General features: G+C 38.6%; 2 pseudogenes; both read left to right on the plus strand.

Moving 5' to 3' along the window:
• The first annotated feature begins 832 nt into the window (after positions 1-832).
• On the plus strand, positions 833-2,503 carry LOC149224902 (aldehyde oxidase GLOX pseudogene; annotated as a pseudogene).
• A 13,347-nt stretch (positions 2,504-15,850) lies between these two features.
• LOC149224903 (aldehyde oxidase GLOX pseudogene) lies at positions 15,851-22,868 on the plus strand (annotated as a pseudogene).
• The last annotated feature ends 4,298 nt before the right edge of the window (positions 22,869-27,166 follow it).

Raw genomic sequence — 27,166 nt, forward strand, 5'->3', positions numbered from 1 at the left:
AGTTTTTGGTGGAATATTTAAATAAGAAATAAGTCTCGCTGTTTTAAGTTTTGGAGATTTCATAGGCATTTTTTTTGTCAAATTTTCCATTATTAAGGCATATATTTGTTAAAATTTAGAAGTTTGAGTTGTATAATCTACAGAGGTAGGTGCCTAAGGAGTATTCAAGGGGTTGAATCCATTTATGTAGTTAAAAAAAACGCACTTTAAACAACTAATATCACAATTTCCCCCACAAGTTTGCTGTAATCTTAATGAGTTGTTTTTAGTGAGACTTTTTGGAATCTTTTCTGGTGGGATTTTCCCGTTTAATTTCTCTAAAATCCTGCAGGAATTTATTGAAATCACTTTTCAGGGTGGGTGCTGAATTTATATATACACTCAAAAAGCCAATTTAAATAACACAAATCAAGATTCCACCTCAATTTTTTTTCAGCCAAATTCTACAGTAGAAATTCCAAAAAATTGTACTAAAAACAACTCCTCACCTTAATATATTGTTGTCACCTTGTCACCTTAAAATATAAATGTGAGAAGTTTATTGTGATTGCGAAAATAGAGTTTTGGAAATGCTATTTTGCTTATATTTTCCATTCCAAGTTGGTCTAGCCATGTTTATTGTGGTTTGTGATCCAGCCAGAAATGAAATAAGAGTGAGTTTTAATTGAGGTTAGCCACGTTGAAAGCGCAGATACATCCACGATGACTATGGCTGGAATGTGGAGACCACTTACAACTATGCATTTGACATCACCTCTCTATAAAAACTCAGCTCATGAACTCGCCTTTGCAGAGCGTAACAACAGCAATACCGATTTCTGGATATCATATCATGGAGTCCAAGTGTTGCATTTGGATTCAATTTGTGGTGTATATTCTGGTAATCAATATTTGCAGGGCGGATGGCCGTGATACGGTAAGCCCTGGCCCTGGGAGATGGGAAGTGGTGATTGAAAATGGAGGTGTGTCGGCGATGCATATGGCCACCACCATTATGGGTACAGTGGTGATGTACGATTACACAGATTTTGGTGATTCTAATATAAGCCTCGCAAATGGAATTTGCATAGGTAAATCAGCCGGTTATCATGATTGCTCAGCGCACTCCATAGAATACAACATTGCTACAAACAAGGTGAGACCGTTGACGCTGACGACTGATACTTGGTGTTCATCGGGAGCCTTTGCTGCGGACGGTACTTTGGTTAGCACTGGTGGATGGGGCGATGGAAACATGAGCGTTCGTAAATTTGTACCTTGTGAAACTTCTACATGTGATTGGGTTGATCCAGCTGGTGAACCTGGATCTGGGCTTCTGAACGATCGATGGTATGCTTCAAACCAGATCCTTCCTGACGGTAGAAGTATTGTTGTGGGGGGCAACTACGCTTTTACCTACGAATTCCTGCCACCAAGGAAGCCTGGTGAGGGAGTTTACAATCTGACGTTTCTGGAAGGCACCTATGTGTCCCAAAACCTGCAGAGCCTGTACAATCTCTATCCTTTTCTTCATCTCTCATCCGATGGAAATCTCTTCATCTTCGCCAACCGTGATTCCATCTTGCTTGATTACCAGAGAAATGTTGTGGTCAGGCATTTTCCAAGAATCCCAGATGGCCCAAGAAATTACCCCACCACCGCCTCATCTGTGATGTTGCCACTGTCCGCATCTGATGCATTTCGGAGGACAGAAATTATGATCTGCGGTGGTGCTCCTGTTGACAGTTACAATTTGTCACTTGCAGGGATTTTCATTGACGCGCTCCAGAGCTGTGGAAGAATGGTTATCACAGATCCCAATGCCGATTGGGCAATGGAGAACATGCCTGCTCCCAGAGTTGTGGGAGATATGCTGCTTCTTCCCACCGGTGAAATTCTGATTATCAATGGAGCGGAGAAGGGATGTGCAGGTTATGGGCAAGCAACCAATCCAGCTCTTGCTCCTTATTTATACAGACCTAATGCATTGCCAGGGCAGCGCTTCTCAGTACTCGCAAGTTCCAATGTTCCAAGAATGTATCATTCCACTGCAATTGTATTGCCTGATGGTAGGATTTTTGTGGGAGGTTCCAACCCCAACAAAAATTATAATTTCACCGTTACGTTTCCCACAGAGCTTCGTCTGCAAGCATACAGTCCTTATTATTTAGACGAATCTTCCCTGAAGCCCACCATCATTTCTGTGCTGCCTGCTTCGGTCACTTATGGCGGTAGCTTCAAGGTTCAATTCGCTGCAAATAATCATCATAACATTTCCATTCAGTTCAACATTTATCCTCCGACCTTCACTACTCACTCTTTTTCCATGCATCAGAGATTGCTACTGCTTGCATCTGCCACCCCACAATTAGAATTAGTAGGAGGAGCAGGGCAGAATATTTATAGTGCCCTAGTAACGGCACCTCCCACGCCTGTTGCAGCACCGCCTGGGTACTACATGCTATTCGTGCTCAACAGTGGAATACCCAGCGCTGCCACTTGGATTCATTTGTCTTCTAATTAGACTCATCCTTCCGCTTTGACATTCTCAATAATCTCCTCATATGTACTGTACTCTACCCTACTCTACTTTACTGAGTGAGCGCTGCAACGGTAAGCTCTCGTACATTTCAGAGCAATAAAAGTTTTGGGTTTCTTTGAATAAAAGTTTTGGGTTTCTTTTCTGTCTGTCTGTGTGGAAGAAATTTGAAATTTGTTCTTTGTTGTACATTTTTTTCACCAATGTAGTGAAAAAGCAATAAAAGTTTGGGGATGAAATTTGAAAATTGTTATGAAGGGTCTTTTATCAAAATTGTGCATTTCTTTCATCAATGTAGTGAAAAATCAATAAAATTTTGGGTCTTTTTTTTCCTTTTTTCATGGAAAGAATTATGAAATTTGTTACAAAGCGTTTTTTTCAAAATTGTTATATAAAGTAAAGGGTATTATTATATAAAGTGTCATGTTAGATTGTTATTATAGAAAGTGTGATGTTAGATGTAAAAAGAGGACGACGTTTAAAATGTTAATTATATATTTATTCTTTTAAAATTAATCCACTCTTATTAATGCTAATAAAATATCCATCATATTCATGTGTATTTAGTATCAAGATATAATTATCATTATTTTAAATTTGATTAAAAATATTATAATTTAAACTTTAAAAAACACATGTTATAATTTTAAAACTCAACCTACTATTATGAATCACAAATTTATAAATTTAAAATAATTAATTTTTTTAACAATAAAATTTGAGATTAAAATCATATAATATAAAATTAATTAATTACAATACCTTATTTACCTTTTTTTTTTTCTGTATAAAGACTAATTCTATTAGGAGGAAAAATATAGTACAAGCAGGCTTGCGAACAAGCAAAGCAGAAAGCGAGGGAGCCAAAGGGGATAGGCTCTCTACCTCGCTCCTTAGAAAACAAACAAGAGAACACTGAGAAGCAGAAGAAAGAACTGAGCAAAGAAAACTACCCAGAGGGGTCAGCTCCTACCACCCGACATTTTTTTCCTTTTTTCTTGCTTACTTTGACCCACCCAGAGGAATTTGGCTGAGCCATTACAAGTTGCAGACTGTTCTGCACTGGCTGCGGAATATCCTTGTCAGAGTCTGAGGACGAGGAAGAATGAGTCCGTTTCTGAGAAATCTGAGGGTCAGATGGGGCTGCCGGGACGACCGAGGGAGCGTCCATCGGAGTCTCATCATCTTGCCCGTCTGCTTTGGTTTCCTCCTCATCCGAGCTGGAGAATTCTAAATCGTTCATACGACATGGTGGCTCACAAGGATTCCAGCGCTTGGATTTGGGCTTGCGATTCAGTTTCTTCTTTTTGTCGAGGAACTAGGTGCAGGTACTTTGGAGGTGTCCGGCTTGATTACAATGTCGGCAACGGAAGGCTGTATTCTCGTAATCCAATGATTGAGTCCAGTGGAAATCTCCCATCTTGAGATTGATCTGATCCGGCAGTCCTTTGCTGATATCTATTTCAGCGCACAGTCTGCCATAAGTGTAGAGACCATTATCCTTTCTGGAAATATCTGTAGCTAGGTATCGTCCCAAAGTGTCTCCAATGGCTAGGAAGACAGAGTAATGCCATAGATGTGCCGGAAGATTCGGAAGCCTGACCCAAATGGGAATCTTGGTGATGATGGCTGTAGAAGGGTCAAATTCTGGAAACCAAGGGGTGAGAAAAAGCCCAGCTGAGCCCCAGAACCAAGGGCCTCCCGTTAAGACCTTTTGGTAGTCTTCATCTGAGTAAAAAACCACAATGAAGAATCCTTTTGAGCATAGGTAGATCTTGCTTTTTTTGGTCCAAAAGTCATGGATCCATTGATATAGCTCTGCTGTGCGAGGCCAAAGCCCATTAAATCTGCATATTAGTGCAGATTCAGCAAATGTTTGGTAGCGATTTTCAAGCTCAGGATGGGAGCAGTTGATACAAGGAATTTCCTCTGATTTGTCTACCAGAAACTGTTTTGGAGCCCCATTTGGATGGGCTGGTTTCGAAGAGGTTTGAGGTTGGCCATCATTTTTGCAAGCTGCATCTTTATAAGAAAAAGAGGGGGCAGAGGAGGTTTGCCCAAAGGACCCTCCTCTTAACCGAAAGGAAACCCCAATAGAAGCGTCCTTGTGAATGCTGTAGAAGGAAAGAGGAAGAGTATCCATGAGTTGCTTACCCTGATATAGCAGCCTGAGATAAGATGAGGGTATCTTCAGCCGTCGTTCGAGTTCTTGCAGGAGATCTTGCACCAGATCTGTTGCGTGAACCCATTGCATCACCGTCTTGCTCATAAGTTTGATTTGGATCTGAAATCCCTGTGTCTCTTCAGATCGGTCTGGCTGGTTCAATGGATGGATCTGCTTCCAGCAAATCAAATTTACCGGTCTTGGAGCGATGGCTGAAGCAGGACTCGGCGTGCAGAGGACGTGTGCTGCTTGCCTTGAAACTTCTGCGCGCATGCCCAGCAAAAACAAGAAGCAAAGGCGTTGCTTGCTTACATCAGATCTGAGATCTGGAGCATGCCTTCCGCAAAAAAGGGATGAGGTGAAAATAGATGTCCGTGTTTGAATCTTTGGCTCTTTGCTTCGGAGAGTGAGATCGATCCTGGTTATTGCAGGAGAAAAGGGGCGGAGCGGTACATGGGCCTCGCACTCTGTTCCTTTATCTGCCCTGTTCTTCCATTGAATATCGCTCAGTGGAACCGGTGGCAGCAGTCCCTGGCTTGATCTGCAGTGAGCGGTCCCTGCCTTTTCACGCATTCCTGGAGGTGGCAGTCCCTGCGGCAGTTCCTGTCTTTCCGCGCATTTCTGGAGGCAGCAGTCCCTGGCTTGATATACAGTGAGCAGGAGCGCTTCCATATCCCTGAATAATCCAAGGTTAAAAGACTCCCGACCTCCAAGATCGAGGTACTTTACAGGTGTGGTCGCGAGAAGGGGCAAAGAGCAGGCCAGAGCCCCATGCGGCGCATCCTCCCGGCTTGGACTGCCCTTCCTGTCGACAGGAAGAAAGAAACCTAGGGTTGCAGAGGCGGTCGGGGGCGCGGCGTCCATTACAGCTATCTTTGACACTTGTTGGAAATGGCCTCACAGAATAGAGATATAAATTATTATGATTACCTTATTTACCTTTATTATCCAAAAAATTGTATAATTAATTTGATTATATATTTTTTCAATTAAAACCAAATTGTCTATTTGACACAAGTAAATATAATATTAACAAAATTTAATAAACACATTTACCAGTGAGTTTTTAAGCATTTGTAAAATTATATAATATTATAAGATAAATTTATTTTTATTGTTTATAATGGTAAATTATAATATTAAATAAACAATTATTGTTAACGATCAACTAAACACTTAGATTACTCTAATAATAAAAATATCTAATAAAATATTATCATAATTAATGATGTAGTCTAATTGTTTCATGCTTTATTTTTCTTCACTAGAATCTAGATTGTCATTTTCCAATGTTTAAGATATTTATTTATTTTCAAATATTGTATTCAACTCATTGAAAAGCTTAGAAAACTAGGATTAGGTGGACTACATAGATCAAGCCCTCAAGCTAGTGATTACAACACATTATTATAACAAAAAAAAATCTATGGATTGCCTAGCCAATCCATTATACCAAAATCCTTCCACCTTTATATGCACAGTTCAATCAATCAATCCCCAGTGGAGATCAATTGGCCAAAAATGGCCAAAGTGTAATGTACCTCAATTTACTCAACTATTTTTTTCTTTCTTTTTGCAATAAATTCAAAAATACTCATTATATGAATCTAAGGTTTTACCTCATCATACATCTCATTTCAAAACATTTTTTCTCTAACATAATTTACATTTTCCATAGCTAGTGAAAAGAGAATTCTAGATGCTCCCTTGCTCACTAGTCTAGACACAACACCATACTCGTTCAAGGCATAACTTCTTGGTCAACCTGATCATACTATAGGGATCCATCTCGATTTTATCGGTTAACATATAACACCCTTCCTAAATGCCACATGTGATACTTGTACCCTTTTGTTCCAATATAATTTAACATAAGGGACTTAGGCTTTATGAATAATAAATTAATTGTACTATATCTTATATACTTATGGTGTATCTAAGTCTCTCTTTTTTATTTCCCATACTTTATAAATTTTTCCCATGGCATTAAGCTTCTCCATGGTATCATACCCATTTATCTTATCTCCTTGCTTTGCATACTCATAATTTTGTTTATGCACTAAAAATAAATTACTATTTTGTCCACCCTTAGCTCACTTATATTTCTTTCTCGAATTAGGTTAAAAACATTATCCTTGGCATATATTATTATTACTATTTCGAAACAATTATATGACATGCAATTATCATAGTAAACCACCCCTCAACTTCTAACTTCAATGCTAACTTGGTCAAATGTGATGTACCTTCCTCAACCCTTAGTTCTTGTTTTCATGGAATTCATGGATCAATAATTCAATTGGGGGACTCATGTGATTAGTTAAAAAGCTTGGTGTGTGTCATGTGACCATGCTACATGGTCTTGTAATACTGGTTCACACCACGACTAGCACGTGGACCCAATGTGGTTGATTATTTGGATGGTGAGGATTACTGTACAGGGGATTGTCACAAGTCCACTTTCTAGAAATATAAATACTTTTTTTTAAGAAATAAATACTAATGTAGTTCAATAAGTTCATATTCATTAGGTTTCCCTACCCCTATAACAGTGTCTAGTGTGTAGACTGGGTAGGGGGATGTGTCATAAATTTATCCTTCTTCCTCATCCTCTAACCATTAGGGCAAGTCATGCTCAATAGAAGGTTGAGCAGGAGGGCACATCACAAGTTTTTTTGATGGATGCCCATTCTTTATGGTCATGTTCCCAACCCTGCAACTAATGAGGCATCAAAAGTGGCCAACCAAGGTCTTCCTAGGATGATAGGATAACCATTAAATTTGGTTTTGGGATGCAGGACAAGGAAATCAGTGGGATACTCCCACGAGTCAATGGAGACCATTACATCGTCAATAAATCCCTCGTGAGCTATTATGGATCTATCTGCAAGTTGAAGTATGTAATCGGCCTCCTCCCAAATCTACCCAAGTAACTGTCCAACCGTGGTAAACGTTTGACGAGAGAGGTAGCTATAAGGGATTCAACCTCCTTGGTGACCTTAAAGAAATCGAATCGATGGAAACAAATCAACCATACCTTCCACACCAGCAGAAATACCCCAGGGGACATCCCAGCCACTCAAGCATCCTGCCCTTAGGTCCCACTGACCTTTTAGACCTCTAAACATTTGGACGCTCTCATGCTATGGGCATGATAGCATCTAGAGACCTCTTGACACTTTCACAGGCCTACAAGCCACCATCCAAGGACTTTTCCCAGCGGACCTGTGCCAACATCCCTTGAAATCAAGGCACTTTTCTGGCCCAGAATTTCGGCCACTCCCCAGAATTTGTGTAACTTTTAGAATCCACTGAAGACGTGATGACAAAGATAAAAAAACTGAGAAATAAAACTCAGGACTAAGCCTAACCATCCCCAACTGGGATTGACCTTTTGTCAAACACTTGGAATCAATGCAACCTACAGGTTTAGGATACAAGACAAAGCGTGAATGACTAAAATCACTTATGAACCATGGCAGGAAGGATCACCAACGTCTCCATTGAACTATTATAACATCAATTAGGTCTTGCATCCATCATTTTAACATTCAAAAGTAAATACATGAAATAACCATTAAATGAATCAACCAATTAACCATGCTTATAACGAGCATAAAACCATGTAAATATCAAACATATGACATCCTTTAAATCCACATATAAACAAGTGAAAAAGTAAGAGAACTTAGCTTTCATTAATAATATAAAAATCTGAAAAGGTTCAGTACTTCCATGTACCACCCGACTTTAGATATTGGCGAACCAAATATTTCTTTTAGCCAACCACCCCCATGCCATATTCCAAATGTGAATGTGGGATCTCATAGGAAAACCAATCCAAAAACAACCAAGGGAATCCAAAGGTTAAACCACCTCCACCCTCATCAAATCGTGATCACACCGAAACTGGCGCTCCGATCATAACTGAACCGAACTATGAATTCCATCTGGACTCCATCACTATCCTTGAGGAATTTTTGACCTCTTGCCTCTCAGGCTTTACCGCAATCCTACCACGGATCATTTGGCCCTAAACTGAGACCAGTGTCTCAGGCTTTACCACAATCTAAACCGGATCATTAGGTCATAAACTGAGATTCCTCCCTCAGAGTTTACCGTGTATCCTTCCAAAATAGATCAAGGGACTCCTAGGCCTTTGGGAATGAACCTTGAGACCACCTCCGCCCGAAATTCTGAAATTCATCCGAAAAACCAAAGATCCAAACCGAAAAAAAAATATCCCAACACCACGGCATTAGGAAAAAGGCGAGGCTAGGATGAAAACCACTGTCATAACCTGGAAAAACCATGCCACCGACAACAAGAGAGCCATACACCAACATGCAAAGCCATGCATGTACAAACCAAATAGGAAATCACACATGAAATATACTACCTGCAAGTATTCCTGATGAAGCTCCCTGATCCTGCTCTTCTTCCTTGATCCTTGCTTTCCTTCCTTTCCTTTCCTTGCTCTAAAACCTAAGAAAATACTTGAGCTAAGTGTTTACATTGACCAAGATGTTGCCAACTAATCCTCTTAAGCCTTTTTATCAATGAGTACTCTATTTTCTTCAATTTCCATCATTTTCATTCAATTTCCTCGTCACATGCAACCTATGACCTTTTACCTCACTTTTCTCCTAATTTCATTTCTTTTCATAAACAAATGTGCCAAAATTCCTTTTTTCCTTTTAATGCCTTTGCCTTTTCCTTTTCCTTTGCCTTTTCCAATCTCCTTTGCCATAATAAAATGCAATCTCCTTTCCCATAGTAAACTGACTGAACACCCACACCAAGAACATGTCCTACCTAACATTAATCTTGGAATAAGTGTCCCTTGCCCATGGTCTTATTCTTTCCTTTATATACCTTATTACATGGAATTTTTCATGAGGGTTGTTACACAATATCATAGTAGTCTTCCTCAAGCCCCCTTGGAGGTTGAGCTCGAGAATGGTTTCCCTAGTCATCACATTGATTGCAGCCCCAAGGTCAATCCAGGTATTAGGGACCATAATCCCATCAATGTGCACAAGCAATACTGGGCTACCATTATCCAAGTACTTTGGGGAGATTACCCTCCCAAGCATTAGGTCAAAAAATTGTCCAACAAAATGGATAGTGGGGTATCTATTCTTCTTCTCCCAGGTATTTTGAAACACTCTTCCTTGAGAAGCTTGTTGTAAATGGGGACATCTTTGATGGCTTGGAGAAGGGGTATTTTTACACACAAGTTCTTCAATTCTCCCCGAAGTTAAGCCTCTTCAAGGGCGTGTTGTTTAGGGTGGACCAACCATTCATGGTAAGAAGGTGCATTGGCTTGAGGGGCAGTCTATTCATTCTCTTCAATCTCTCTATGTGGAAAATGTTGGTGATTATCTAGGATCACCTTCCGAGAAGGAAGGTTGATCTCTTGGATTTCCACAACATAAGCATGCTAGGATGTCTCCCCACTATAAACCTATTGTTCCTACTTATTGTTCAGGTTTAGATTGGGTTGAGAAAGCATTTGAGGTTTCTTAAGTGGGGTATGGTGAGGGAGCTATGGTTGAGGTTGAGGTGGAGGTAGTAGAGCAGGAGTTTGGGTTGTTTGAGGCCTCCACCGTGGTGAGAGGTTTCTCCATTGGGAATATTGTGGTGGATATGGTTGGAAAGGAGGGTTAATACGACAAGGAGGATGTTGAGGTGTATAAGGCCAAGGAGGAGGTGTGGGCCATGATGGTTGAGTGGAAGGCAACCAAGGCTGGAAAGGTGCATTCTTATTTGGATTTTAATGAGGATAGTGCACACCTTGCATTCCCTGCTAATATGGTGGAGGACCTTAAGGCCTCCTCTGGTTAATAAAGCAGAGTTTCTCTGAACCACCTTTCTCCCCTTGGTATATAGCCCTCAGACCTATCATAGAGAGACGTTCTTCTATTGCATGATTTTCTTTACAAACAAAGTAGACTTCTTTGACATTCAGTGGGCACTCATTCCTAGGGTGTCTCTCAGTGCATCTAGGGTAGAAGATACCTAGTGCCCTTTCTCCTTCCTCTTGGTTCCTTTTAATTTGCGTTATATCCATCTGTAGCGGAAACGTATGCAACATGCCACTCTTAAAATCCTCCAACATACTTCCTATCCCATGTTTGAGGGCTGATGTAAAGGGAGATGAACTAACCAAGCCTTGGCTAGACCCACCCTTTTTTCTAGCAGCCCTAGAGTGATTCGTATATATTGTTTTGATGACATCATAAAGAAATTAAGAGATGTCTGGACTCGAGACAACATGTTGAGGGTTTCCATTACATCCTCCCTGATCCCCCATAGAACAACTAGCTTGAGTGATTCGAGATCAAGGGTATAATTAGCCCTCCTATAATTGAGTGGGAATCTTTCCTCATAGTCCTCTAAGGATTCATTTGTTCCTAGGGTCATCCTAAAGAGTTCCTCCTTTGTTTCCTTGGAACTGCAGTAATCAGTGTACTTGTGATTGAAGGCTTGTTTCATTTGGGCCTAGGTAGTGATGTTGGCTTTAGGTAAATCATGAATGAGTGCAAGGGTACATCTTTGAGGGTAGATGGAAATAAATTTAGCTTATGTTCATCCAATGCATAGTCATAGGTCCTACAAAAAACAAAAAATTCAAACACGAAGGTGAGAGGATCTCCAGAGTTTAGGCCATGGAAATGTGGAAGGGAAACATGGCTTATATTACTCATTATGGCCTACCATTAGTTTCCTTGATAGGGAAAATCTCATCTTATATGTTTTTAGCCATGGTTTGTGTAGGTGAGATATGTTTTTCTTCCCCTATGGGTTCCTGAAAAATTCCAAGTTTCTCACCTAGAGGCTTTTCTAATTCCCCTATAGTGAGAGAGGAAAGTTCACAATCACCAAAGAAGAATACAGGTTGACTGCTTGAAGGGGTGGGGGTTTTTGGTAAGAATTTCCCTTGATTTTCCCTACTCCTACGAGGCATGAAACAACTAGCTATGTTTTTTGAATTCTTTTTCTCCTTCTTTTTTTTTTTCGTGAAGCTTTCAAACCAATAAGACTAATGCAAAGCAAAAAGCAAGTAACTCCTATGTAGAAACAACACCTACTTGAACACCTCCCTGACAACAGTGCCAAAAAATGATGAGCTATGGTATTGCACCAAGGATGTTGCAACTCCCAATGCTTATCAACCTAAATTATCAACTTGGGGTTCATACAAACTTAGAGGTGATAGTGCTATATGCACAACATGTTACGTTCTACTCATGTCCTCCTCATTCGTTAGATTAGATCAAGGTATTCAAATACCACTCCTTCGACTAACTACAAATATAATTTCTTACGAAAGCATATCGTGATTGCAAGGAGATGAACTTGATTCTAACGACATAAATGAAAATGCCATTAATTAAATGTAAATGCTAATTTAAATGTCATGAAAGGGAAAGGCTAGTCTAGTTGCAAAAGTAAACCTCGCCACCCTATTTTCACACTGTTGTAGCGGCTACAACCACCCTCCAAAATTTTTCCTTAGATTCGTTTTGGAGCCTCCTTACCAACCATCCTCAACAGCATGTATTCCACTATCAGGTACATGAGATTTAGTGGTTTTCTAGCAGCTTCCGAGCCTCTGCATGATAGCTTGTTGCACTCCTGTCAGAGGCTGCTTCTGTAGAGTTGGTCTAACTGTTGGCTGAGCAACTCCCTCAAGAAATTGCGCAATACTAGAGGGGAACCAGTCTTCCCTCCAGAAATTGCGCAAATATGACTCGCAGCCAACTGGGCTCAGAAACTACGCAACTCCTATATGAAATACCTATATGTTATGTTGTTATCGTTGTAAACTGCCCCTCAACCTCTTCTTTTAATGTTATATTGGTTAAATGTGATGTACCATCGTCAACCCTTAGTCCTTGTCTTGATAAAATTCATTGATCAACCATTTAATTGGGTTACTCATACAATTTTTTAAACAGTGTGGTGTGCATCACGTGAAAATGCTACATGGTCATGTAACATTGGTTCACGCCAGTGCTAGGGCATGGCCCACATGTGGTTAATTATTCAAATGGTCAAGATCACAAAGGGTGATCCAACGCTATAGAAATTTGGATAGATAACCTCTCTTTATTTCCTTTCAATTTCTTCATTTTGTATTTTTTGGCCACTTGACACGCTTCTTTGCAACTAAGAGAGTTGCGTTGACTTATGACCATAGACTTTCCCACTCAATTATTGGTGTGTCCATTTCATTCCCCATAAGAGATCTTAATATTCTCAAGAGAACAACTTGAATGCATTTTTGAGCTACTTAAGAGGTAAAGCTTTGACCCTGGGAATTCGATTTTTTCCTCTCACTAGATTTATGTCATAACATGTGGGTGTTGTACATTAATTTTCTAAAATTATATACTCTTAAACACAAACACGCACGCAAACACAAATTTCATTTAATATGTTGATCTTTTTTGAATTTTCAAGGTAAATGAAGTTTTAGAATTTTAAAGCAAATTAATAACTAATAAAAATTTATTAAAAAAATTTTAAATAATGAAATAATATCAAGTTCATTTAAAATAATTAAAATAATTGTCAAGTGGGTGTAGCTTAGGGAGGAGGTGATATTATCCTCCCCACTGAGGATTCCAACCCCATCTATATTGACATGCTCACTCCTTGGGAATCACTTCTACATAGATAATTTGTCTATTTTATTAGATATGAAACTAAATTAACATTGAAACTCAAAGAGAAATATAGCGATTATAACGTTCAAGATACCCCAAGTGCTAGAGCACAGAGATATCTTAAAGAGAGGGAATGGATTATTGGGATGAGATTGGATAGACCTTCTTAGTTCATATTTTATTAGGGACTATAATTCAAGTGCATTTACTTGGATATTATAGGATGCATAAAATAGTATTTCTCAAGGGAGAATATACCTAGTAGGCTATGTGCTATCCATGTTGTTGGATTCTTTAGCTCATTTTAATTTACAATTCTAATTAATAGCAAATCGTGTGAAAAGTTTAACATTATAATTTTTTCTAAACATTTTTAAAGTATTAAAAATAGAACTCTACTGAAATCTTGATTAATAATAAAGTAACAATATTTTCCAATTTAAGAATTTTAATATTTCTTAAGAGAAGAAAACCTTACACACACACACACACACATATTTTCCAAACTAAGATTTTTAATATTTCCTCGGAGAAGAAAACCCCTCTCTCACACACACACATTACAATAGTAAAAAAATTGTTTTTTAATATTTAATAAATTTCCACAATTTTTTATAATTTTATTAAAATACGCAATCAATGCACTAACCTTATAATTTATTAGTAAATAAAAAATCATTATAAATTTAGTTATAAATATAATATATAAATTATTCATTTAATTCAAATTTGAGTACTCTTTAAGTGTGACTTTTTATGGGATTCCCCAAAAATATGCCCAAAAATCCAAAAAATCCCAGTTAAAGACTACTCCATCAAAATTACATCTCATTCTATACATTTTAAATAAGCATGTGTAAGAGAAATATTATAAAGAATTAGATCCCTTATTATATACCATTCTCATTTAAAGTTTGTTATATGGATATTGATGTTAGCATTTATGGTCATGGACATGAATAGTATGCATACAAGACTTCATTTTGAGTTGCTTATATTTGGTGAACTGAGTTGTTTGATATTTTAATGTAAAGACTAAAAAATTAATAATCCTTTAATAAGATTTTTAATGGTGTTTTAACTAGCATTAATGAATTTAATGATATTTAATTTAAAGATTCAATTTGCTTGTTTTGGTGTTTTTTTGTTGTTGATACTATTCTTTATGATATTATAACTTTTTGTTAATATTTATTTTCAAACTCAAATATAAATAATGGTCACATTTTTAACATAGATGAAGCTATTTAATTTATATACCAAAACTTTCCAATTTATATTGGAATATTTAAATAAGAAATATATCCATATTTTAGCTATTTTAAGTTTTGGAGATTTAATAGGTATAATTTTCTGCCAATTTTAGTTGTATTAGGGAAGATATTTTTTAAAATTTTGAAGTTTGAGTTGCATAAATCACAATCTCGCTCACAGTTGTGTGCAATAATTAAACAAAACCACAATTTAGCATATAACATATTCACAATTTACTTCACGATATATCTTGAGGTGAGTGATATTTAATGTTTTTGAAAATGGGATTTTGGCAATAATGTTTTAATTTGTATTAATGAATTTAATGATATTACTCAATTTTACTTGTTTTATATAATTTGGTAATTTTTTGTTGTTGATGCAATTCTTTATGATGTTATAATTTTTTTTTTATTCAATATGTATTTTTAAACTCATAAATATATCACATTTATGTCCTGTTAAAAGAAGAACATAGAATAATTAGATGGAATTATTTCATTTACATGACGCAATTCCCTAGTTTTTGGTGGAATATTTAAATAAGAAATAAGTCTCGCTGTTTTAAGTTTTGGAGATTTCATAGGCATATTTTTTTGTCAAATTTTCCATTATTAAGGCATATATTTGTTAAAATTTAGATGTTTGTGTTAGTTTGACAACGAACTTCAAACGTAGTTTAGTTTTTTAGTTATGTACAGTTTTCTTTGTAACGAATAGTTTTTAGTTATGTAACGGTAAATACATGAATATATCGAATGTCATGTAGAGGATATTGATCATCGAATAAAACATATTCACATATTCAGTTTCTATTTCTTGGTCTTTGGTCTTCTCTCATTCTGTTTCTGGCTGTTCTTTCTTTCTTCCTCTGCTCTTAATTCAATAAGTGGTATCAGAGCCGTGATTTATCCCTGAGGATGGCTGAGGCTTGAAGAATACGCTAAAGGCTGAAGCTTGAAGAATATGCTGAGTGTGGACGGCCCTGTGGAGTGTTGAGGCTTGAAGAATCGTGGGTGATTAATCCCTGAGGACGGCAGAGTGGCTGTGCGTTGAATCCTTGCTCCTGTGGACGGTGCAGAATCCAGAATCGTTGGAGTGTGGACGGTGCAGAATCCCTGAACGGCAGAGTGGCTGTGCGTTGAATCCCTGCTCCTGTGGACGGCAAGAACGTTGTGAGAATCGTGGGTGTGGATCCCTGAGGTCGGTGTGGACGGCGTTGCAATCCCAGAATTCGGCATGGACGGCAAGAACCCTGACGGTGTGACCCTGGCGTTGAGGCTTGAAACAGTGTGGACAGCGTTGCAATCCCAGAATCCGGGTATCGTTTTTTTTTTAAGCAGAAATTTTTTTAAAAAGAAAAGAGAAGGGTTTTGCAGAATTTTTTAAAGGATAGTAGATTGCAGAATTTTTTAAAAAAGATAGCAGTTTGCAAATTTTTTTAAAAAAGATAGCAGATTGCAGGATTTTTTAAAAGATAGCAGCAGAGATTGAAAAGGGTGTTGTAGTTGTTTTTTTTTTTTTTAAATATTGTAGAAGAACAAGTTTGCAAGGGATTTGCACGAAAAACAAAAGGGTTTGCAAGGGGGGAAGTTATTTTTTTTAAAAGCCTGAAATCCTAGGAAGGAGGGGAAATGGCCAAGATGTCGAATGCAAGATTCGAGGTGGAGAAATTCACTGGAAAGAGCAATTTTGCTCTTTGGAAACTGAAGGTTAAGGATCTGCTTGTGCAACAAGGGTTGCACAAGGCATTGGATGGGGTTACTAAGAAACCCACAACCATGACTACTTCAGACTGGGAGGACTTGGATGCCCGAGCTCTCAGTACCATCCGGCTATGTCTAGCGGATGAAGTTCTCTTCAACATCGTTGAAGAGACTACGGCGTCAGGTTTGTGGGAAAAATTTGAAAACCTTTATATGACAAAATCATTAACTAACAGAATTTATCTGAAACGACAATTATACAGTCTTCGAATGAAAGAAGGTTCAAGCGTTGCAGAACATTGAATGTCTTTAATACACTAATTTGTCAATTAACAGATATGGAAGTAAAAATACAGGAAGAAGATAAAGCCATAACCTTGTTGTGTTCTCTGCCTGAATCATGGGATCACTTCGTAACCTCGATCAGCTTCAGCTCTGCTGATTCTTTGAAGTTTGAATCAGTCATGGGAGCTCTTCTGTCTGAAGAGGTACGAAAGAAATCCAGCACTGATACAACTGCATCAGAAGCCATGGTTGCTAGAGGACGCTCAAAGGAAGGAGGAGACAAACCAAGGGGAACTTCCAGGTCGAAATCGAAGGGCAAAAAGTGTAAGGCAAAATGTTGGAGCTGCGGTAAAGTTGCACACTTGAGGAAGGACTGTTGGAAACAGAAGGAATCCGAAAACCTGAAGAATGAAGTGAATCAGGCTGATTCAGGTATTGTAGACGAAGTTTTATCTGCTGAAGATTTGTGTATGATAGATGAAACTTCACCTGAATGTAATGTCTCTCAGAGTTTTGATAGCTGGCTGTTAGACTCTGGTGCTTCGCATCATATGTGCCCACATAGAAACTGGTTTACTTCGTATGAAAATGTAAACGGTAGTTCTGTGTTTATGGGGAACAATATGTCATGTCAGACTGTTGGGATGGGAGATATCAGGATTAAAATGTATGATAACACAGTTAGGACATTAACTAGTGTTAGACATGTACCTGATTTGAAGAAAAATTTAATTTCTTTGGGAGTGTTGGATTCAGAGGGTTATAAGTTTACAGGTCAGGATGGCGTCTTGAAAGTCTTCAAAGGTGCCCTTGTGGTTATGAAGGCAGAGAAGGTCGGGAATCTTTACAGGTTAAAAGGAAGTACTCAGGTCGGTGAAGCAGCGGTTGCGTCAGAAAAGGAAGAAGCAGGTACTCGTCTGTGGCATCAGCGTTTGGGTCATATGAGCGAGAAAGGTCTTCACATACTGATGAAACGTAAATCTCTTCCCGGTCTGAAATCCTTGAATTTAGATTTCTGTAAACATTGTGTGTATGGGAAACAGTGTAAACAGAGATTTAAAGTTGGCAATCATAATAGTAAAGATGTTTTAGACTACATTCATTCTGATCTGTGGGGGCCTTCCCCTGTTATGTCATATGGAGGTGCATTGTATTTTTTAACGTTCATTGATGATTATTCTCGTAAAATTTGGGTCTATCTGCTAAAAAGGAAAGCTGATGTATTCAATGTGTTTAAACAATTTAAAGTAATGGTAGAGAAAAGAACAGGCAAATCTATTAAATGTCTAAGAACTGACAATGGTGGTGAGTTCACTTCTGTTGAATTTGAACAATACTGTAAGGATGAGGGCATTGTTAGACACAAAACTGCTGTTTATACTCCTCAGCAAAATGGTGTTGCTGAGCGTATGAATCGGACTCTTATGGAAAGAGCCAGAAGCATGATCAGCAATGCTAACTTGCAAAAGGAGTTGTGGGCGGACGCAGTATCTACTGCTTGTTATTTAGTTAACAGATCACCCTCAGTAGCAATTGATTGTAAAATTCCTGAAGAAGTCTGGACAGGTCAGTCTTGTGACTATTCTCATTTGAGGATATTTGGCTGTGATGCTTATTCTCTGATTCCGAAAAATCAGCGTTCAAAGTTAGATCCAAAGTCGAAATGTTATGTCTTTGTTGGGTATGACTATGCAGTGAAAGGATATAGGTTGTGGGATCCTACATTGCGGAAGATAGTTATTAGTAGAGATGTAACATTTGATGAATCATCTTTGTTAAAATCAAATGTTGAAAGAATTGAACAGGAACAGGTATCGCCGAGTCAACGAGTTCAGTTGGAGGCTAGATCTTTCGGTGGCAGTCGAAAGGAAGGAGAGACTTCTGGAGACAAAGGTGTTGAAGACACAAAGGAAGCCGTTGAAGCTTCTGAACCAGAGCAAGTTTCTGAACCAGTTCAGCAACCAGTCGCTCTGAGAAGGTCTACAAGGGAAAGGAAAACTCCCAAAAGGTATGAAGATTCTGCTGCTTCATCTTTTGCTTTGGTTACTGAAGATGGGGAACCGTCTTGTTATCAGGAAGCGATAGATGATACAGATAGCGAGAAATGGAAAAAGGCTATGGAAGAAGAAATGGACTCCTTAGCCAAGAACAATACCTGGGATCTTGTAGAGCTTCCTGAAGGGAGAAGTGTTGTTGGATGTAAATGGGTCTTCAAGCTGAAACGGAAAGTTGATGGTAGTATTGAGAGATATAAGGCGAGACTGGTAGCAAAAGGGTATTCTCAGGTTGAAGGAATAGAATTTCATGAGATTTTTTCTCCAGTTGTAAAACTTGTTTCTATACGTACTGTGTTGGCACTAACTGCGTTGCTTAATCTTGAGTTAGAACAGTTAGATGTTAAAACAGCTTTTCTACATGGTGATTTGAACGAAGAGATATATATGGAACAACCAAAAGGTTTTGTACGAGGTCGCAGCAGAAGATTAGTTTGCAAGCTCAGGAAATCATTGTATGGTCTGAGGCAGTCTCCCAGACAATGGTACAAGAAGTTTGATTCCTTCATGGTGAGCCAGAACTTTATAAGAAGTGAGTATGATCATTGTGTGTACTTTAAAAGTTTCAATGGCATATTCATTATCTTAGCTTTGTATGTTGACGATATGCTTATTGCAAGCAAAAGCATGGAAGAGATCAACAGGTTAAAGGCTCAACTCTCTAGGGCGTTTGATATGAAGGATCTTGGAGCAGCAAAACATATCTTGGGCATGGAGATACACAGAGACAGGAAAAATGGTAAGCTTTGGTTATCACAGCAGAAGTATGTGGAGAAGGTACTTGAAAAGTTCTCTATGAATAATGTGAAACCTGTTAATGTTCCTTTAGCTTCCCATTTTAAGCTTTCTTCGGTTTTGAGTCCTAGAGCTGATGAAGAAAAGCAGTATATGTCTCATGTACCATATGCAAATGCGGTAGGAAACTTAATGTATGCGATGGTATCTACAAGACCTGACATTTCACATGCAGTTGGAGTTGTCAGCAGGTTCATGGCAAATCCAGGTAAAGAACATTGGCAAGCAGTGAAATGGGTGCTTCGATATCTAAGAGGCACAAGAGATCATTGCATCGTCTTTAATGGTAGTGAAGGATCAGTCTGCGGATATGTAGATGCTGACTATGCAGGTGATTTGGACAAAAGAAGATCTACTACAGGTTACGTCTTTACTCTTGCAGGTGGAGCAATTAGTTGGATGTCAAAGCTTCAAGACACGGTTGCATTATCCACTACCGAAGCTGAATATATAGCTGCTTCAGATGCCAGTAAAGAAGCAATCTGGTTAAAGGGTTTGCTCGATGAAATTGGAAGAACGCAGGAGAAAGTGAGTGTGCTTTGTGACAGTCAAAGTGCTATTCACTTGGCCACAAACCCTGCCTATCACAGTAGAACCAAGCACATTGATGTGAGATATCATTTTCTGAGACATGTGATCGATGGTGGAAAAGTAGCTCTTAAAAAGGTCCACACACGAGAAAATTGTGCAGACATATTCACAAAGCCAGTTACAGTAGAGAAGTTGCGGTGGTGTTTAGCTTCTCTTGGCTTGCAGGAAAGATGATGAATGGGAAAGTTGTTGTCAAGGTGGAGTTTGTTAGTTTGACAACGAACTTCAAACGTAGTTTAGTTTTTTAGTTATGTACAATTTTCTTTGTAACGAATAGTTTTTAGTTATGTAACGGTAAATACATGAATATATCGAATGTCATGTAGAGGATATTGATCATCGAATAAAACAGATTCACATATTCAGTTTCTATTTCTTGGTCTTTGGTCTTCTCTCATTCTGTTTCTTGTTGTTCTTTCTTTCTTCCTCTGCTCTTAATTCAATAGTTTGAGTTGTATAATCTACAGAGGTAGGTGCCTAAGGAGTATTCAAGGGGTTGAATCCATTTATGTAGTTAAAAAAACGCACTTTAAACAACTAATATCACAATTTCCCCCACAAGTTTGCTGTAATCTTAATGAGTTGTTTTTAGTGAGACTTTTTGGAATCTTTTCTGGTGGGATTTTCCCGTTTAATTTCTCTAAAATCCTGCAGGAATTTATTGAAATCACTTTTCAGGGTGGGTGCTGAATTTATATATACACTCAAAAAGCCAATTTAAATAACACAAATCAAGATTCCACCTCAATTTTTTTTCAGCCAAATTCTACAGTAGAAATTCCAAAAAATTGTACTGAAAACAACTCCTCACCTTAATATATTGTTGTCACCTTGTCACCTTAAAATATAATTGTGAGAAGTTTATTCTGATTGCGAAAATAGAGTTTTGGAAATGCTATTTTGCTTATATTTTCCATTCCAAGTTGGTCTAGCCATGTTTATTGTGGTTTGTGGTCCAGCCAGAAATGAAATAAGAGTGAGTTTTAATTGAGGTTAGCCACGTTGAAAGAGCTGATACATCCACGATGACTATGGCTGGAATGTGGAGACCACTTACAACTATGCATTTGACATCACCTCTCTATAAAAACTCAGCTCATGAACTCGCCTTTGCAGAGCGTAACAACAGCAATACCGATTTCTGGATATCATATCATGGAGTCCAAGTGTTGCATTTGGATTCAATTTGTGGTGTATATTCTGGTAATCAATATTTGCAGGGCGGATGGCCGTGATACGGTAAGCCCTGGCCCTGGGAGATGGGAAGTGGTGATTGAAAATGGAGGTGTGTCGGCGATGCATATGGCCACCACCATTATGGGTACAGTGGTGATGTACGATTACACAGATTTTGGTGATTCTAATATAAGCCTCGCAAATGGAATTTGCATAGGTAAATCAGCCGGTTATCATGATTGCTCAGCGCACTCCATAGAATACAACATTGCTACAAACAAGGTGAGACCGTTGACGCTGAGGACTGATACTTGGTGTTCATCGGGAGCCTTTGCTGCGGACGGTACTTTGGTTAGCACTGGTGGATGGGGCGATGGAAACATGAGCGTTCGTAAATTTGTACCTTGTGAAACTTCTACATGTGATTGGGTTGATCCAGCTGGTGAACCTGGATCTGGGCTTCTGAACGATCGATGGTATGCTTCAAACCAGATCCTTCCTGACGGTAGAAGTATTGTTGTGGGGGGAAACTACGCTTTTACCTACGAATTCCTGCCACCAAGGAAGCCTGGTGAGGGAGTTTACAATCTGACGTTTCTGGAAGGCACCTATGTGTCCCAAAACCTGCAGAGCCTGTACAATCTCTATCCTTTTCTTCATCTCTCATCCGATGGAAATCTCTTCATCTTCGCCAACCGTGATTCCATCTTGCTTGATTACAAGAGAAATGTTGTGGTCAGGCATTTTCCAAGAATCCCAGATGGCCCAAGAAATTACCCCACCACCGCCTCATCTGTGATGTTGCCACTGTCCGCATCTGATGCATTTCGGAGGACAGAAATTATGATCTGCGGTGGTGCTCCTGTTGACAGTTACAATTTGTCACTTGCAGGGATTTTCATTGACGCGCTCCAGAGCTGTGGAAGAATGGTTATCACAGATCCCAATGCTGATTGGGCAATGGAGAACATGCCTGCTCCCAGAGTTGTGGGAGATATGCTGCTTCTTCCCACCGGTGAAATTCTGATTATCAATGGAGCGGAGAAGGGATGTGCAGGTTATGGGCAAGCAACCAATCCAGCTCTTGCTCCTTATTTATACAGACCTAATGCATTGCCAGGGCAGCGCTTCTCAGTACTCGCAAGTTCCACTGTTCCAAGAATGTATCATTCCACTGCAATTGTATTGCCTGATGGTAGGATTTTTGTGGGAGGTTACAACCTCAACAAAAATTATAATTTCACCGTTACGTTTCCCACAGAGCTTCGTCTGCAAGCATACAGTCCTTATTACTTAGACGAATCTTCCCTGAAGCCCACCATCATTTCTGTGCTGCCTGCTTCGGTCACTTATGGCGGTAGCTTCAAGGTTCAATTCGCTGCAAATAATCATCATAACATTTCCATTCAGTTCAACATTTATCCTCCGACCTTCACTACTCACTCTTTTTCCATGCATCAGAGATTGCTTCTGCTTGCATCTGCCACCCCACAATTAGAATTAGTAGGAGGAGCAGGGCAGAATATTTATAGTGCCCTAGTAACGGCACCTCCCACGCCTGTTGTAGCACCGCCTAGGTACTACATGCTATTCGTGCTCAACAGTGGAATACCCAGCGCTGCCACTTGGATTCATTTGTCTTCTAATTAGACTCATCCTTCCGCTTTGACATTCTCAATAATCTCCTCATATGTACTGTACTCTACCCTACTCTACTTTACTGAGTGAGCGCTGCAACGGTAAGCTCTCGTACATTTCAGAGCAATAAAAGTTTTGGGTTTCTTTTCTGTCTATCTGTGTGGAAGAAATTTGAAATTTGTTCTTTGTTGTACATTTTTTTCACCAATGTAGTGAAAAAGCAATAAAAGTTTTGGGGATGAAATTTGAAAATTGTTATGAAGGGTCTTTTATCAAAATTGTGCATTTCTTTCATCAATGTAGTGAAAAATCAATAAAATTTTGGGTCTTTTTTTTCCTTTTTTCATGGAAAGAATTATGAAATTTGTTACAAAGCGTTTTTTTTCAAAATCGTTATATAAAGTAAAGGGTATTATTATATAAAATGTCATGTTAGATTGTTATTATAGAAAGTGTGATGTTAAATGTAAAAAGAGGAGGACGTTTAAAATGTTAATTATATATTTATTCTTTTAAAATTAATCCACTCTCATTAATGCTAATAAAATATCCATCATATTCATGTGTATTAAGTATCAAGATATAATTATCATTATTTTAAATTTGATTAAAAATATTATAATTTAAACTTTAAAAAACACACGTTATGATTTTAAAACTCAACCTACTATTATGAATCACAAATTTATAAATTTAAAATAATTAATTTTTTTAACAATAAAATTTGAGATTTGTTACACTAAAAAATGTAAAAAATGTCACCATGACCACTTACAGTTAGTATGGCTCAAATCAACAGTCATGCTACCCTCTTAGGCAAGTCTTATGCCTCTGCTATCCATCTCAAACTCAAAAAAGAGAGAAAGTCTTGTCAAAAATATGTTTATCTCTGGGGTCGCAGGTTCTCTCTAGCCTTACCTGCGGGGACGCTCACAATGTTCACAAAAGGTGCGTCCTTGGACGCTCTGTATGTTAAGGGACAGGTGCGTCCTTCTGTAAAAGGCAAAATGCGCGAGTTTCATCTTAAAAAAAGTTACTTGTGGTTACTTCTAGAACTTTCTAGAGGTCGGTTTGATGAATTGGATGCGCCTCCAGTTGGTTCATGTATCTCTATTAAGGGGGAACTTATCCCATCAATAAGGGAGCTATCCCACCCAAAGAGGGGGATTATCCCATTGATGGTGGACCTGAATAACCTCTTTACAGCACTATAAATAAAGACATTGAGCCAGAGGGAGGAGAGGTTGGAGCTATACATTTTCTTTGGGTAAATGCTGCAGGATTTAGGTCTTCCATTAGAGCCTTTGTGAGGAGAGATTGTCTTCACTTGATTCTACTTGGGAGAGGGTGAGCTTTGTCAAAGTAGAGGAAAACCCTTGATGGACCCTGGGAGGAACTTGCACAACACCAAGGCCAGGTTGTAAGAGTTTCTTTGTTTCGTTATTAATACAAACTGGTTTATTTTTCTCAATAGCTTGTGTTAATGAGTTATTTCATGTGTTCCTTGGTCTGCATGTTGAATATATGTTTTATTATATGAAATGCAAGTGCTTGGTAATTGTTTGATTGTTTGTGGTTGCAGGAATTGACTTCAAGGAGGAGCTCATCCGGATCGTCAAGAACGGACTTCAACAACAGCGTTTTGGAATAAGGTAAGCCTAAACACTTGTAGTTTTCATGTTGTAAAAGGTGTATTTAGAGAAAGATCACTCCATTTTGTCTTGTTTGTCATTAGAATGTCTTAGACTTCTAGGAAGGTCAGTCGTGTCCGCACCCTTGACAGATTCCGTGTGACAAATTGGCGACTCCGCTGGGGAGCCATTGATAAGAAAAGTCTTTTCCTTTGTGTGAACTTTGCTCTGAGAAAATCATTTTTATTTTCTGATTTTTGACTGTGAGAATTAGTATTTGGGTGGCTTAGCTTTAGATTTAGTTAGATTTGGTTTTTCTTAACTTTTCCAGAAGGACGCACCCTCTGAGTACTGCACAGTGCGTCTTTGGACGCGCTGTTGCCGTTTGCACAGAGCGGGCCCGCGCCTGTTCTAACGGGTTGCCTGCGTCTTCCTGTAAAAATTTAGGAAAACTCCATTTTTGCTTTAATTGCTTTTAGATTTTGTTTTTTCTTAGTGTTTTCTGCCCAGATCCTTTAGTACCCTGTCAAATATTTTCACCTGAACTTGTTTCATTAGCATTCCTGCTTTTAGCTTTCATCAATTGGGTGTTTTGAGTCTCTTTCTTGAGAAATTCTTGATTTGATTTCCTTTGATCATTACTTGGAGGTTTGTCTCAGTCTTTTCACAATTTTGCATCTTTTGCTTTTGTTTTTGCAAAAAAAAAAATTTCCCCCTCATTCGCCGGGGGGGGCTAAATTGTGTATGAGTGTTAATCGCCTTTGAGTGTTTTTATGTTTTGATCTTTGGAACTCTCACCCAATTTTCTCAATTTGCACTTGATTGGTTCTTAGATCACATTAGAATCGTCTTGTGTTTGAGAATTCTTTTGCATAGATCACATTTGCACAATTAGAATTCTCATTTTCAGAATATTATTGAAAAATGTGCATAGATTACATTTGCATACTTTTCGAGTGAATTGTGCTTAGATTACAATTGCATAGTTTACATTCTGAAAAATCAATCGTAGATTTAGATCAGCTTTCTTTGATTTGAATTTACACAAAAATAAAAATAAAAAATGGTTTGGAATTGATTTGCATTAGTTTTTCTTGATGAAATTAGTGCATTAGAGAATTTGTTATATTTTCTCTTAGTGATCAATTTTTTGCATTGTTGGAAGTGAATGGAAACTCTCTCCTTACTTTAGTTAGGATTCATCGAATTGAAAGGATTACATTATCATATTCGATTGCATTTAGTTGAGTCGGGTCATAACACCATTGGTTTCATCTCCATTTACCCATTTGAGTAATAACAGCCTTAATAACACAGCGCTTAATTAAAATTCATCTAGTAATTTTTACATTTCTAGGGCTCTGAAGCACCAACATAGCTTAGGCTACGGTCTTGGAGTAGGTGAGTACTTAACTCTCCAAGACTACAAAACCAAACAGATAGTTTATCTTGAGTAGAATAAATCCAATTGTTTCAGTTACACTCTGGGAAAGCTCCTCTTAAAGGAGAAGCACGAGCTCGTGTCCGAACCAGTGAGGGGATCATTCCTCCCTCGTTGGGAACGACGCCAGACAGTACGTATTACAAATGGTAAACCTCGGATTAACCATTGTCGAGGAGCCAGGGGTCACTTATCGGTAAACCTTGGATTGTTGTCAAGGAACCGGTAAGGGGATTGAGCTTGCTACTCTGCCCTTGCGTGCTGTCGGAGTTTAGACTGTTCCCCCAGGTGTGTTTGTTACTATTGGTGACCTTAGTGACCATAATCTTTAGGGTTCTACCGAGGTGACGGTGGAGGGAAGGTCCCACTGTACCTGGAGCAGACGTCGGTTATACTCACTTGGATTTTCCGGGGGGTTCACTTCACTTCGAGACGGTTAAAGTGGAGGAACTTGTGCCGGTCTATTCATTAAGAAGGTTGCCGGGGTAACTGTTCCACCAGCCATTTCTGTACTGAATTCTGCGAGGTTGGGCTTCATCACCAACTAGTGTTTTCGGTCCGGAGAGCTTACTGTTTGTGTGTGGTTTGACTCCTAGATTTGATAGCGCGTGTTAATTTGTTTGTTTTTACTTTTAGAGACCATAGGTGTGAATTGTGAATTTTAGTTGTTAAGTGTGAATTGTGAATTGTTAATTTTAGTTTTAAATTGTTAATAAAATTCACTGAAGTTGAATATAATGGCAAATGTTCCGGAATTTATCAACCTAGGAACCCCTCCTAATGAGAATCCTAGTACTTTTCCTTACTTTGGAAATGTTGGTCCTCCTTATATGGCTACTTTGTCGTTACCTGGATTTACAATAGGTTTACCGATATGGTTATTTTCAACTTCGTTGGCCCAAAATACTCCAATTGTTCCATCTCAACCGGATGCTTCACCTCAACAGAGTTCACCGTCTCAACATCACCAACCTTCTGTTGACCCTTTACCTTCTTCGCCTAATTTTTCTTCCTCCATTTCTTCCTCTTCGCCTGGTAAAAGCCTTGATGTTAGTAACCAGGAGGCTAAGAAGAAGAAGAAAGGGAAGAAGAAGAAGAAGAAGAAGAAGCAAGATAAGAAAGAAGTCAACCAACCAACCATGGCTGTAAGTGTTAGTTGTGTTGAGGAAAATTCCGACATGCATCGTAAACCCAAATACCCTTGCAGGCTTTGTAAGGGTAACCACTTCCTTGTCAAT

The sequence above is a fragment of the Pinus tabuliformis genome, chromosome Q (genome assembly GCF_031772625.1).
Source record: "Pinus tabuliformis cultivar Carrire ecotype Pingquan chromosome Q, CPIR1, whole genome shotgun sequence".
Lineage (NCBI taxonomy): Eukaryota > Viridiplantae > Streptophyta > Pinopsida > Pinales > Pinaceae > Pinus > Pinus tabuliformis.